The sequence below is a fragment of the Phacochoerus africanus genome, chromosome 14 (genome assembly GCF_016906955.1).
Source record: "Phacochoerus africanus isolate WHEZ1 chromosome 14, ROS_Pafr_v1, whole genome shotgun sequence".
Classification (NCBI taxonomy): domain Eukaryota; kingdom Metazoa; phylum Chordata; class Mammalia; order Artiodactyla; family Suidae; genus Phacochoerus; species Phacochoerus africanus.
The window spans coordinates 56,329,090-56,343,798 of record NC_062557.1 but is presented as its reverse complement, the minus strand read 5'-3'; the positions used below and the strand labels follow the sequence as shown (position 1 = coordinate 56,343,798).

The window sequence follows — 14,709 nt, the reverse complement described above, 5'->3', positions numbered from 1 at the left end:
TTTCTTTGCATTTAAAGAGGAGATAGGAAGATACAGTTGACACTGGGGGATGGGAGCAGGAAAGGCTGATGGGGAAATAGCTGGAGAAAGATTACAAGTGTGAACAAAGAAAGGCTCAGAGAGAGAAGTGATTAAAATATATCTCAGGGCTATTGAAAAGGTAGACATTCCTGGGATGGAGAGTTCTTACAGAGCGGGAATACAGCATAAGCCTATAAATAAAGGTGGGATCACAGTAGATTTTAAAAGGCTTTGAATAACAAGCTGGAAAATTGGGATTTCATCTTGTATATAAATTTTGAGCCAAAGAGTGACATACTAAAAATAGCATTCTAAGAAGATTAATCTGTGCATAGAAGTTCATAAAACTAGAGACAAGGAGAACAGTTAGGGATTATCTTTGTAATCCAGCAGAAATGTACAGAGAGATTTGCTAGGGTCATAGAAATGGGCGTGGAGAACAAAGGTAAGATACAAGAGAAATTCTGAAGGAATTGGCCAATGATGCCTCTTGAGTTTTACACACCCATCATTTATTTAACTCCATGTACCGGGTGGCACTACAGTGAGTGCTTTTAAGCATCATCTCACTTAGGATTCCAACAGAACTCATTTTCTCCATTATTTTCTTAACCTCACTTGTTATTTTCTCTATTTTATAGCTGAGGAAACAGTAACTGGTACATAACCTCGTGCCACTGAATGCTTCTTGCCTCTAATTCTGCTTTATTTAATGGCAGTATTACTACTTCTGCAGTTTTCCTTTTCTTCTGCAACTTACATCTTTATCTATTTTTACTTTAAATTTGTAATGTCATTTTACTTTAGCCTTTTTTTTAAATAAAAAAGCAAAATCTGAATTTTCAATCTGGTTCAATTTCAGAGTCTTTGTCCTTTAGCAGGGGAGGTTTCGTCCATGAACATTTACTGTGATAAAGTATCAACATTACTTCTCTCATCCTATTTTATGTTTTCTGCTTTTTCATGGTTCCATCAGTTCTTAATTCTCTCTATTTTTCTTTCCTATAGTGATTTTTAAGTTATATATCTTGGTATTTTATTATCATCTTATCTCTTTGAAAAACAGTTGGAACATACATTTTTCTATTAATGCTCTGTGCTTCCATTTACATGTTCCCTCTAATAGAAACAATCTTGCTTTTCTCACCACCTTGGCATTCTCCAGAACTCAGTTAAGTGGCTCTTCATCTGGGAACCCCACTCTGATTCTTTGAAACTAGAGTATAATTTAATCTTTGCTACTCTCAATAAATAATCAAGAATACTAAGTACAGAGAAAAATAATCAAAGAATTTTTTTTTTCATCATGCAATATTTTGGGAAAGAAATGGTCTTACATTTACATCTAGTTTCAAAATCATTTTACAAAATCATGAAAAACTTTAAATATTACTATTCTTATTACTCACCTCCATCTATTTGTACTTTTCTGTCTTCAGTCTAGCATCAAGCCTTTGGATATTATTTCCTTATTTGCTTTTGTGCAATCACATGCGCTGGTTATTTTGCAGGAATGGGTGGGTGGACTGGTGTAGTTTTAAAGTGTTAAGTCTAAGAGTATTTCCCTTTGTCACAATATTTTCTCATCAGAACTCTGTTGACTTGACTTCTGGTTTTTAATGTTGCAAAGGAGAAGTTTAACATAGAATCGACCTTTTTCTTTTGTTAATTTTACAAAAACACATAGATGCTCATGTATTCTTTCCCTTCCCAATACTTGAATTAAAAGAAAATTCAAACTAGAGATGTCTTCATGTGTGCCTCAGCTCATTCTTAGGAGTGATACTCAAAAAGACACTTTTTTTTTTTTTAGTTCAGGAATGATTTTCCTTTGGTTCTTAGATTATTGAACCTTTGAAAAGCCTGACCTCTCTTTCAGGAATTTTTGTCCCACATAAATACTAGACTTTATGGATCATTTTTAATACTTTACCAAGTTTATCTTTTATATTCCTTCTAAGTTATGGAGAGACTTCTGGATTTTGTACCATAATTAAAATGTTTTTGTACAGACTCGATTTGGTATATATTGACTTTATGCCATTTTAAAATGTATCTGCCATTTTCCAATTGCTAATAAATATTATCTGATGTCAGACCAGTTTCATAAGTATAAAAATCTTCCTGAAGAACGCTGAAAATACATACTAGAGATTAGGTTGCCTATGATTATTTCACTAACTGTTATGAAAATGAAGCAGTATTTCCTTTGATCGATTGGGTCCGTTCTGTTTTTGGAGATGGTTGAATATTTTCATATAGCTACTGCTTTTCCTCTATGACCATTCAGGTGATGTGTCCACTTCTGAGAAGTGAGGTGGGTTCTCTTAAGGATTTTATATATTGGTACTAAAATATTTTGGGTCTAGATGGAGGGAAAAGGGAAACCTTTAGATACACAGATCTTTTGCTTGCCAGGTTAGAGACCTAGTGGCTTAGAGGGAATAAAGAGGGGCTTCAAACCAGAGGCAACTATGGCAAGAAGGAATCAGGCCAGGACAACACAACATTCCTGCACCATCCCATTCTAGGCAGGTACGCTGGAGCTGGCTTGGACTGTTCATAAGACTTGACTGCCTGAATCTCTTCCCACCTCTATTTTCCGTGACATCACTGTGTAACTTGAAATAGATGGTGATGGGAATATTTACACCACAGAAATTGGCACACCCTACACATCAGGGAGCCCTGCATCCCTGATAGATGGTTGTTAAACATTTATCAGCACATGACTTCATTTTCCTGGGTCCAGTGTTTAACTTTTCATTGAGAAAATTTGTGACGAAGGATTTTTTTCTGTCCACCCCCACGACAGGTGGACGTTCGCAAGCCAGGGATAGAACCTAAGCCACAGCAGTGACAACACTGGATGTTTAACTTCCATGCCACCAGGGAACTCCCAGCTTGCCTTGCCCCTAGAGTTTCTATCTACATAGAGAGTCAGACAAAAGAGTGAACGGAGCAGTGAGAAGCATGAGACATGGCCGAGAATGCAACCAAAGATCAAGGTAATGGGTTCGAAGGTGATGACAGACAAAGGTATCTTGATATAAGAAACAAAGGACCTTTTGGTTTTTTTGGCTGGAAAGAACTTCCTTCTTCCAAAATGCACATCTTAGAAGACTATGAAATGGTGCACTTAGGACATTCGCAGATGAAATTCTGAAACTGGCATCTTTAATCCCAAAGATGTGCCCAGTTGACTCAGGTTCTCATTTATTCCCATCTACATCTGTGTCATGACGCAAAACAGACCTTTGGTCAATGTTACTTCAATGTCTCATAAAGAATTATAATTCAGGCCTCTTGATTCTATTTAGAAAGTGGGAAAAGAACTGTGAAATGACTGACGAATTATGATTCTATAAACACATTTGTACTCAAAGACTCTAGTGGCTACATACACATTTGTCTCACTCACTCACACTTGGGTCAGTATGTGATCATGGGCATCTTCTGAAGTCACACACTGTTTAGGAGGAGAAGGTGTGGTCATCCATAGCAGGGGACTTTTTCAAATACATGCCTAGCAGGATAACATAGAGGAGAGTCACCCCTTTAACAAACCCTTACTGAAGACGCCCATCTATTGGGTACTGAGGATGTGAAGATGAATGAGACCCAGCCTCTGTCCTCAGGCAGTTACAAGGCCCATGAATATACCCTTTTCAATGCAATAGGTCCCAGGAGGGGCACCTCTAATAGAGGTTACACGCTGTGTATGCTTGGCAAAGTCATTTAATCTCCCCAAGTCTCAGTTTTTCTTATCTGCATAATGGGCTTACTGAATCCTGTCGGGCCATTCCTGAGTTATTCTTGAGTATCACCTAGGACCAAGTAAGTAAGAATTCAAGACTATATTAATGGTTGTTGTGCGCTGTGGTGTAGGTTGCAGACACAGCTCGGATCCTGTGTTGCCATGGCATAGGCTGGCAGCTGTAGCTCCAATTTGATCCCTAGCCTGGGAATTTCCTACGCCATGGGTGCAGCCCTAAAGAGCAAAACAAAAACCAAAGCATAAACACCTATGTTAATGGTTAGCTCTAGGCCTTTGTAGCTCTTATCTTAAAGACAATGGCTTGGCTCTTCCAGGCAGACTGGCCCTCCTCTGCACACTGGACAATTCTAGTCAATCTTGGACGACTGGAGCTTAGGCACTTAGAAGCGGATGGTCTAGGATTGCCTCTTCCCCTCCCCACACTCTCTGCCTGGCTACATTACATCTTCTGCCCCTGACCTCTCATTGAGGGACAGAAGAGCATAGGTGCTGAGTCCGAAGGGCAGGGTTGCTTTTCTTTGCATTTTATGCATTTCATCTACTGTGGATACACGGAAGGAAGAAAAGAAACCCAACTGTCCATCACTAAATCAATAACTTTCACAATAAATCATTCGACAGAAGCCAGATTCTCCCGCGAGGATGAGAGCAGGAGGGTATCTCCATCGTCTACAGGACCCCCATGGTTTGAACGAATCAGATCTTTTCTATATGCTGGGTGCCTCGGGAAGTCCACACCATGAGTGAATTTTGCATTTGAGGAAAACCAAGAGAGGGTAAATGAGATGCCTCAAATCACACGGGTCTGCCTGCGCCCACTTGACTCAAACTGGCCTCACTATTGTCTCCAAGTCCCTCACTCGCTCTCGGAAGGAGGGGATTCATGGATGCTGATTTTCTGGGTCTGAACAGATCACTGCTTACCCATCATTTTCCAGTCGTCATAACTGGCACAAAACCCATCAGTTTTGAGAGACTGTAAGTGTCCTTGTCATGGTTTTTGTGGGTGTGAAACCAATGTTGAGACATTGAATTGGTCCTTCTTATTATTGAGATTAAGTCTATTGAGTTTATCAAGTCATGTTCATGCCTTGATTTTATACACTTGAATCTCTCAATAAACACGGACACTTGAAAAAAAAAAGTAAACCATATTTCTTTGAAAAATGCCCGTACCACTTCCCCAGGCTTAAGAATATTAAAACCTAGCACATAAAACCCATTACTAGAAATAGAAATACAGGCAATATACTACCTCGGCAGCAATCATCAGTGACAGTTAAGAATTTTTCTGTGACAACTAAATGGATAATCCAATATGGCGACATCTCAAGTATTACTGAGCAAGGTGCGTTTCTACAGTATTCAGTGTGGCATTCGGTTTTCTAACTTAAAACAGCCTACGATAACTGGGGGCAAAGAAGGTCCTTGCAATAGACTGCCTCTGCTTGAGAACTCATGATATAGTAATTGCATGCTCCATACCTTGAGCCATATGCAAACATCTCTTTATCTCAGTTCCTAGCCATTCCTGCCACTGGGTTGAGGATCTCGAGGAAAGTTATCGTTGAAAAGAGATGAGAGTTCCCGTTGTGGCTCAGTGGTTGACAAACTCAACCAGTATCCATGAGGACGTGGGTTCGATCCCTGGCCTCACTCAGGGGGTTAAGGATCACTGTTGTCATGAGCTGTGGTATAGGTTGCAGAGGCAGCTTGGATCTGGCGTTGCTATGGCTGTGGTGTAGGCTGGCCGCTGCAGCTCTGATTCAATGTCTAGCCTGGGAACTTCCATATGCCACAAGTGTGGCCCTAAGAAGGAAAAATATATATATTTATATATATATATAAAAAGAGATGAAGTTAGGGGTCCTAGATGACGAATTCCAATTCTCTACCGACTTGCCCTGGAACAGTGGCTAAGGCACTTCACAACTCGATCTAACTCTCCTAAGACATGTGTCTGGGAAACAAGGAGGGCTGAGTTAGGTTTCAAGTTCAAGAGCAGCAGAGACCCAGCCTGAGCCCAGATGTCTCACTTCCACCCCGCGTCCTTCCACTGACAGCTCTGTGTACTGGGCACAGCCCTTCTGCTGGTGGGTGGGAGAAAGGTCAGGCTGGCAGGCTTCTTAGTTCCCTTCTGCCCGTTGGCTGGCAAATCCTCATAGAATAAAAACGCCTTTTCGTGTAACTCTAATCAAAACACACTTTGAAAGGGGTGTCTGGTGCCAAAAATTTATATTTATCCCAAGAAAAATTAGAAACTATTTTTGGATTATCTGCACATGACTCGCCCGCCTTATTGCAGATAAACAGGAATTACTCGCATGCTCAGGACACGTGTCACGCTCTGTCCCAGAATTCTGCGCGGGGAAACAGAGGTTCCGTATGGCTGTTCCTCCCTGGCCGCTCTGAGCTGTGATAAGATGGAACGGGTGGGACACACAGATCTAGGTCTGAGTTCTGTCTTGGGAACATCCTGGCTCTGTAGCCTTGGCCAAGTTACTGAACCTGTCTGAGTCTCAGTCTCCTCATCTGTCAAATGGGGATGAGTAACGCTTCATTTCAATATGGTCGTGGGGATTAAAGGCAATAAAGCCTTGTTGTATTGGGGAGGGGGGTGTCCTCAATAACTGCCTTGCCCCTTCTCTTCCCAGATCTGTATTTGGCCCTGAAAGAAAAGATTTTTTTTTTCTTTCGCTTTTTAGGGCTGTACCCATGGCATATGGAAGTTCCCAGGCTAGGGGTCCAATCGGAGCTACAGCTGCCAGCCCACACCACAGCCACAGCCACATGGGACCTGAGCCACATCTGTGACCTACATCACAGCTCACGCCACGGAGCGAGGCCAGGGGTTGAACCCCCAACTTCATGGATACTAATCAGATTCATTCTCGCTGCGCCACAATGGGAACTCCAGAAAGAAGAGATCTTAATCTACATTTAAAGAGATGGCTGAGAAATTAGGGGAAACCCATACACATGTCCTTTAATCCTCCAGGGGTTTTGGCCAGGAAGGCCTAGCTCCAGAGAGGGAAGCAGCTAACAGGCTGCTTTGGAGCAAGAAACAAACTCAGGTGGCCTTAGGGACCAGGCAGGTACCAGAGATGCAGAGAGCAGGCAGGAAGTGACGGGAAGTGCAGCTCAGTGGGGATGCAGATGCTAATCACAGGTGTTCACATGCGAAAAGTTCACACCACTCTGCCAGCGCAGTAAGCATGCGGGTGGGCTGAACGTGGTCCTTGGAGACCCGGTTTGCAACTCCTACTGCAGGGGAACGTGGCGATCCATCCCACTGTCTCACAAAATCCACCTTCCCTGGAAACCTGTTTATTCCTCTTTCTCTCCTGTCGTGGCCCCCAGCCTTTTCCAGCCCAGCCATTCACTTGCAAGCATTCGCGGAGCACCCATTTTGCGCACAACGTGGTGGAAGAGACAAATGAAAAAACACGCAAGAGCGGATGCAGCTATATCCAAATTTAAAGCAAAGCATCTGGAAATGAGGACTGCAGTTTAATACGCCGTTACTTAAATGCTACTGTATATGCTAGGGTGATAGCTTTGCAGTTTGCTACAGAAATATAATGATGTCGTGAGCCATATGGGAAGTCCTAGATGGAAATATAATGAAATCGCTTCTGTGTGGGGTAGGAGGGCACAGATGCAGGGGAGAAGGATGCTTCCTCACGCAGGTGTCACGTGAGCCCTAAGGGTTCTGACAGGTGGCACGCGGGAAGGTGGGTACCTCCCATTACAGGTCTGTGGTTATGCGCTTCCCTTGTCTCTGTGTGTACACGGATGCCCCTTTTCCCAGTGGGAGTGTTGGAAGCTCCCTGATGGAAGGCACTGTGTCTATTTCCCGGTCCCAATTTCCTTGACATTCCATAATGCCTACCTTAGTTTCTTGCTATCGAAGAATCTTTTTCGGGTCCTTGAGAAAAGGAGATGCCGGATTCCTCTATCAGCAAACAGGCTGAGGCATTTGGGGAGCGCAGATAAAGGCGGAAAGATTGGCGTGGGGTCTGGATGAGCCCTGGGTTCCTGTGACGGCGGCTGACGGATGATGTCTCGCCCCTGATAATGTCCCATCAGGATTTCCTCCTTGGCTGAAAGGAGAGGAAAGGCAGGCACACCAGTCCCTAATTGTCCCTAATCGCAGATCTTTGAGACGACTCAGAGGGAAGACCTCCCGCGTTAGGGATCTTACCAGGAAGTGGTGGATGCGTTATCAGCCGCCACAGGATAAAGAGTGTTGATTTAGCTGTCAGAGGATGGGCCAGGCTGATTTGGCAAAACCGGGGACACAGGGTCTCCTCCCTTTCACCAAGGCTCCCAGTCTTGTCTGTCCCAGGGCTTAAGAAAGGGTGGGGATGAAAGAGAGAAACATAAGAGCCTTTCCCAAACACCTGTTATTGGCTCGACTAAATTCTTTCCCTCCATCAGCCCACTGCCCACAGCGACCGACCCAGGATTCAATCAATGATGGGCATGGTTGTTATTTTCCTCTGGAGGAAAGCTGAGCTGCAGGGCCGCCTGCCTTGCCCGGCATCACACTTGGAGAAAGCGGCAGGGCTGAGCTTCCGCCTTGTGCTCTCCCACCGTGGATGCTGTCTGCTCTACCCAGCCGTCTCTGTGTCCTGGGTCAGCATCCCCAGCAACAGACTCTGCCAGTGTTAGGTGTGGGTATGGAAGGCTTATAATTCTTACAGGAATTATTCTTACGGCAGAATAACTCCTGCAAGAAAGAGAGTGAGGACAGCAGGCAGGTTGAGCAAGGGAGGAATTCAATTGCGATGGGATTGCAATGCAGGACCCGGCAGGTGCCAGGGGGGCCAGGACCAGGGTGAAGGAAGTCTTGCCTTGGGGCAAAGTGTAAGGGGTGCCAGAAAACACAGGAGACCTGATACCTAATAATTTCATGCAACATTAAAAAAGTCGAAACTAATGTTAAACAATAATCCGTCATGGAGTTCCCGCTGTGGCGCAGTCAATTAAGAATCCTACTGCAGTGGCTTGGGTTGCTGTGGAGATGTGGGTTCAATCCCTGGTCTAGTGCAGTGGGTTAAAGGATCCGGTGTTGCTGCAGCTGCAGTGTAGGTCACAGCCGTGATGCGGATTCTGTCCCTGGCCTGGGAACTTCCGTATGCCATGGGTGTGGCCATAAAAAAAAAAAATCCATCATGAACACAATATCAAAAATTTTGAATTTGATTAAAGTCAAAATCCAGCCCTGCGTTTGTGTGACTCAACTCACTTCATCTTGTTTAGGTCAAGTCTTTAAAATTTTTTTTTTTTTGCTTTTTAGGGCCCTACCTGCGACATATGGAGGTTCCCAGGCTAGGGGTCTAATCGGAGCTACAGCTGCCGGCCTACACCACAGCCACAGCGGCATGGGATCTGAGACTCATCTGCCACCTACACCACAGCTCACAGCAATGCCGGATCCTTAACCCACTGAATGAGGTCAGGGATCGAACCTGCAACCTCGTGGTTCCTAGTTGGAATTGTTTCCTCTGTGCCACAATGGGAACTCCTCAAAAAGATTTTTTTAAATGATTTTTATTTTTTCCATTATAGTTGGTTTACAGTGTTCTGACAATTTCTAACTGTACAGTAAAGTGACCCAGTCATATGTGTGTGTGTGTATATATATATATATATATATATATATATATATATATTCTTTTTCCCACATTATCCTCCATCATGTTCCATCATAAGGGGCTAGATGGCCAACACGCACATGAAAAAATGCTCAACATCGCTAATTACTAGAGAAATGCAAATCAAAACCACTGTGAAGTACCACCTCACACCTGTCAGAATGGCCATCATTAACAAGTTCACAAATAACAAATGCTGGAGAGCATGTAGAGAAAAGGGAACCCTCCTGTACTGCTGGTGGGAATGGAAGCTGGTACAGCCACTATGGAGAACGGTATGGAGGTACCTCAGAAAACTAAATACGGAACTACCATATGACCCAGCAACCCCACTCTTGGGCATATATCCAGACAAAACTTTCCCTGAAAAAGACACATGCACCTGTATGTCCACTGCAGCATTATTCACAACAGCCAAGACATGGAAACAACCTAAATGTCTGTCGACGGATGAATGGATTAAAATGTTTTGAATACATTTTTAAAATTAAAAGAATAATTCTAAAAATTTATTTTTATTTTTTAATTTTAAAATTGAAAATTTAATTTTTTCAATTTTAAAAAATTATTTAAACACTTGTTAAATTTATTTTTCTATTTTTATTTTTTTAAGGTCAGTCTTTATGTAAAATCTTATATCCAGTAGATTGAGATGTTGGGTGCCCCCTTCAATTTTGGACCTGAGGCTAGTGCCACTTTCTCTGCATCCTGGTCCTGGCTCTGAATCCGGGGAGCTCTGGAGCTGGGATGGTCCTTCAAAGCTGTTCTGCCTTCAGACAATGGGGCTGGGAGGCCTCATCCCCAGCCTCATCTCCATCCCTGTGGACCAGTCGTTGTGCACACGTGCCCCTCGGGAGATGCTGTAACCTAATTTTGGCTGAAAGCAAATCCCTAAGGGGAATTTAGTGGAGTGGTGTCAGTCCCCAAGACACCAAGCAGCTGGGGGCTCTGGGCGTCACCTTATGCACCGCCCCGCCTCCAAAGGGGCGGACCTCAAATCGAGGGCTTTCCCTACAGTGTCCTCTAAACTATAGGCAAAGCCTGTGATTTCTGACTCTTAAGGGAGAAGAGTTATTTAGACCATAGTGTCTACAAAGTATAAATTTCCCAGATAGGATGGTCTTGCCAAGGACGACAGTCAGGGCTAGAAAGAGTCACACGTCTATTTAAGAAGTTACTACACAACAATGTAAATGGACTATACTTCAGTAAAATTCAAAAAAAAAAAAAAAAGAAAAAAAGAGAGAGAGAAATATTGTCTGTTGCTCTTTCCAGGTGCAGAGATCCCCAGTCCCAAGGCTGGAACAGATGCCCACGAGTCGACTGGCTCAGCCAAAACGTCTGGTTTTCAACAGCGATGAGGTCACAAGGGACGGACTCTATTCCTCATCCCCCTCCAGCCCCGCCATACGCGTCCCCACTGTGTATGGGGACTCAATTTCACTCGATTTTCTCCACATTCCCTCAAAGGTAGGTTTCTGTTGAACCCCTGGGTGCTGAGCTCAAAGCTCAGACATGTTCGCCTTTGCTAAACCCTTTCTGGGACCCCATCAGCTTGGGACAAATAGGCACACTCTGAGCGGGAGGCGAGGTCAGCGGAAAGGGGAGCTCCTTGGCTGGCCCATGGTGTCGTCAGACCCTGTGGGGACAAAGGTACAAGGCCACACAGGTCAGGAGACAGGCAGGGCTCATAGCTGGTGGAGGGGTGACTGGCTGAGATGGGCATCAGAAATGCTCTATCAAGAGCCCGAGGGGATGGGGGAGTAGGGGTGGGGGGCACTGGGGGGGCGAACGGATCAGGGATGTGGGCAGCTAAACTCTGAATGGGATTTGGGATAGGAGTTCCATGGTGTCTTCGTCTGTGCCCGCTGCTATAACAGGACATCACAGAGGTGGCTTAGAAATGGCAGAAATTTATTTCTCTCAGTTCTGGAGGCTGGGAAGTCCAAGAATTAGGTGGGGGCAGATTTGATGTTTGGTGACACCCCCTTCCAGGGGCATAAACAACCATCCTCACGCAGCAGATGGGGTAAAGGAGCTCCCTGGAGTCTCATAAGGGCACTAATCCCACTCGCGAGGGCCCCACCCTCATGACCTGATCACCTCCCAAAGGCCCCACGTCCTAACGCCATCACACTGGGGGTGAGGTTACACACAGGTTTCGAGGGCATGGAAACAGTCGGCACGGGGTCAGGAGAGCTCGGCTTTCCCAATCCCTCAATCGCAGCTGTAGTCACATTGTCATCGAGGCACAGACCCTAGAGTGTGACCGCCTGCATTCAAATCCCGCTCCCTCTCCCTGCCAGCGGTGTGCACTGGGCCGTCACTTAACCTCTCTGTGCATCCCTTCTCCAGACAGGATAATGACATGGGCCTTGCAGATTTACAAGGATTAAAACCATCAAGATAAGCGAAGCACTTGAACCAGCACCTGCACGAACGAAGTGCTGACCCTTTTCTCCAGACATCTGTTCCCGCTCCTTTATCCTCTCCCCCTGTACCACCTTCCCTTTGTAACGTTCCTTCTCTTTCTCTTGTCTTTAGCTGATTCCTGTGTGAAGCTGACATAGTATGTTTTGATTTATTACTCAAAACATGGTATCCTTTGTGCTTAATTTTTTTTTTTTTTTTTTTTTTGCACCTGCGGCATATGGAAGTTTCCAGGCTAGGGGTGGAAACCGAGCTGCCCCTGCTGGCCTACACCACAGCTCAGGGCAATGCCTGATCCTGAACTCTCTGAGCGAGGCTGGAGATCGAACCCACGTCTCAGGGATACTAGTCAGGTTTGTCGACCACTGAGCCATGACGGAACTCCCTGTGCTTAATTTAAAACCAGGCTGGGATTTCCTGCTGTGGTGCAGTGTGTTAGGAATCTTAAGAATGTGACTGCAGTGGTTCGGGTTGCTGTGGAGGAGGTTCGGGGTTCGATCCCTGGCCTGGAGCTATGAGTTAAAGGATCTGGCATTGCCATGGCCGTGGCATAAGTCACAATCCCTGGCCCAGGATCTTCCATGCGTGGGTGTGGCCATAAATAAAATAAAATAAAATAAAATAAAATAAAATAAAATCAGATAAGGGAAAGGTCCCATATTTTTCTCTTTCCATTGTTTCTTTTTGGTTGTTTATGGTCCTCGAGTGAGATTTTTCCCATGGTCCTGTGGCTCCAAATAGAAAACCTGCTTCCCACCCTTCTCATTACCTCATCATGAAGCCTCTTTTAGCTTGGTCTGGACCCTCAGGTTGCTCAGAGCAGACAATGTGGCGGGGACAAGTACTCAAGGACCCACTTGGGCCATGATAAAGCTCTCTCCGTTTCATGAGAAATCTTGAATTCATTTTGAGATGACTTCAGGAGGGTACAGAGATGTGCTTTTTTTAAAAAGTTATTTTTGCCCGTGGCACACACTATTTCCACAAATAATGAGCTGCATCCAAGGGCCACTCTGGACAGACAAAGTCACAGCTTGTGAGACAGTAACTCTTTCCTCTCCATCTTCACTCTGTCCCAGCTTAGTGACATGGAAGGGAAAGTTCAGCAGCTCTTGGGAGTAAGCTCAGAGATAAGCAAATGTGAAACATGCCAGCCAGCGTGGCAAAGTTTCAAAATGAGTAAAACCTCAGGAAGGAGCCAAATGGACAGTTTTTAAAATCTCGTTACCGTGGAGCGTGGGGACCGGCGATGGATAGGGAGCCATGTCAAGTCGCTGAGGCGAAAACAAGTTGTGAAAAACAGTGCTGGATTCATACAAGCCTGAGACTAGAAGTTGTTTTCTTTCTCCAAAAAGGCAGGCGCATGAAACAGCCCCCATCAATGAGAGGACACTATTTGTTATGCAGGAACCAAACGAGGGCCATTTATAAAATATAGTTGCAGCTCTAGGATTTGTCTGGAGAAAACAGAAATGGATGGATTGAAGTTCGATTAATCAGTATTGTTTATTTTAAAGCCTAAACACTCAGCAATATTAGGCACTGCAATTAATATTGGCCCTGAATTAAAGAAATGATTAATCTGTTAGGGGACAGAAGTGGATCTGTGGATAGCACAAAACTGACAATAAAAGGAGAGGCTCCACCCACCCATCCATCCATTCACTCATCTATCCACCCATCCACTCATCCATCCATCCATCCATCCATCCATCCAACCATCCATCCATCCACCCACCCACTCATCCATCCATCCACCCAACCATCCACCCAACCACGCATTCACCCATTTATCCATCCATTCACTGATCCACCCATCCACACATTCACCCACTCATCCATCCATCCATCCATCTGACCATCTATCCACCCATCCACTCATCAATCCACATGCCCGCCATTTATTCTTCCATCCAACCACCCTCCTACCTACTAGCTGGGAACTTACAGGGATGTGCTAGTTGTGATACTAGCTGATATATACATGAAAAAGTCAATCTGGGCCTCAGAGAGTTCGCAGACAGAAGCGAATAAAAACAAACAATTAAATGTAATGTGAAGAAATAAAGTGGAGGCAGCATAACCTGGGCAAAGAGAGCCTTCTCTGCTTAGAGGTCTCAGAAAGTTTTACAGGGAAGACAGGTTTCGTTGTGGAATATTAAGCCTGAGCAAGATATTCCCAGGAAGACGATGCCAATCTCTCTGCCTGGAACACCTCTGCTCACTGTCCCCTGGCAGGCTCGGAGGCAGGAGAAGACCTTGTGTGTTTAGTCTTGGGGTGGGGGGAGAGCCTGCTCTGCCGAAGTATAAAACAGAACCAGAGACCCCTCTGAGACTCTGACGTCTGGCCTGCTCCCAAAGCAATCACACAAATACACACAACTGAACCTATTCGTGTGCCTCAGGGCTTGTGTGCCTCTAGGCACAGGGCTGGGGAAGAGACAGAAAACAGTAAGATGGAGACACTTCCCTGTCAATTACCTCAATGGTCCATCTACCGAACAGAGTGTGAAATACATGGACCCTAAAATAACATAAAATAAAAAATCTGAACTCAGAAACAGAGAGTAGAAAAGTGGTGCCAGGAGCTGGCGGGTGCGGAATAGGGAGAGGTTGGTAAAAGGGCACCAACTTTCGGTTATAAAATGAACAAAGTCTGAGGATCTAATGCATAGCAGGGCGGGGACAGTTAACGGCACTGTACCGTGTAACTGAGCATTGCTAAGAGAGTAGAACTTAAATGTATTCCCTCCACCACCAAAAAAAAAAAAAAGATAAATTTGCAAGGTGATGGATGTGCTAAATCATTTGTTCACTTAG

At 44.7% G+C, this 14,709-nt stretch overlaps 1 protein-coding gene across 1 annotated transcript in view; it reads right to left on the bottom strand.

Moving 5' to 3' along the window:
* Positions 1 to 14,709, bottom strand: part of MYOCD (myocardin) — a 212,527-nt gene that overhangs the window by 128,334 nt on the left and 69,484 nt on the right. Inside the window, exons 2-3 of the mRNA XM_047757100.1 lie at positions 8,004 to 8,149; positions 7,692 to 7,902 (exon numbers count right to left, since the gene is read on the bottom strand). The gene's annotated coding sequence lies outside the window, so the exon portion shown is untranslated. The remainder of the gene's footprint in view (positions 1 to 7,691; positions 7,903 to 8,003; positions 8,150 to 14,709) is intronic.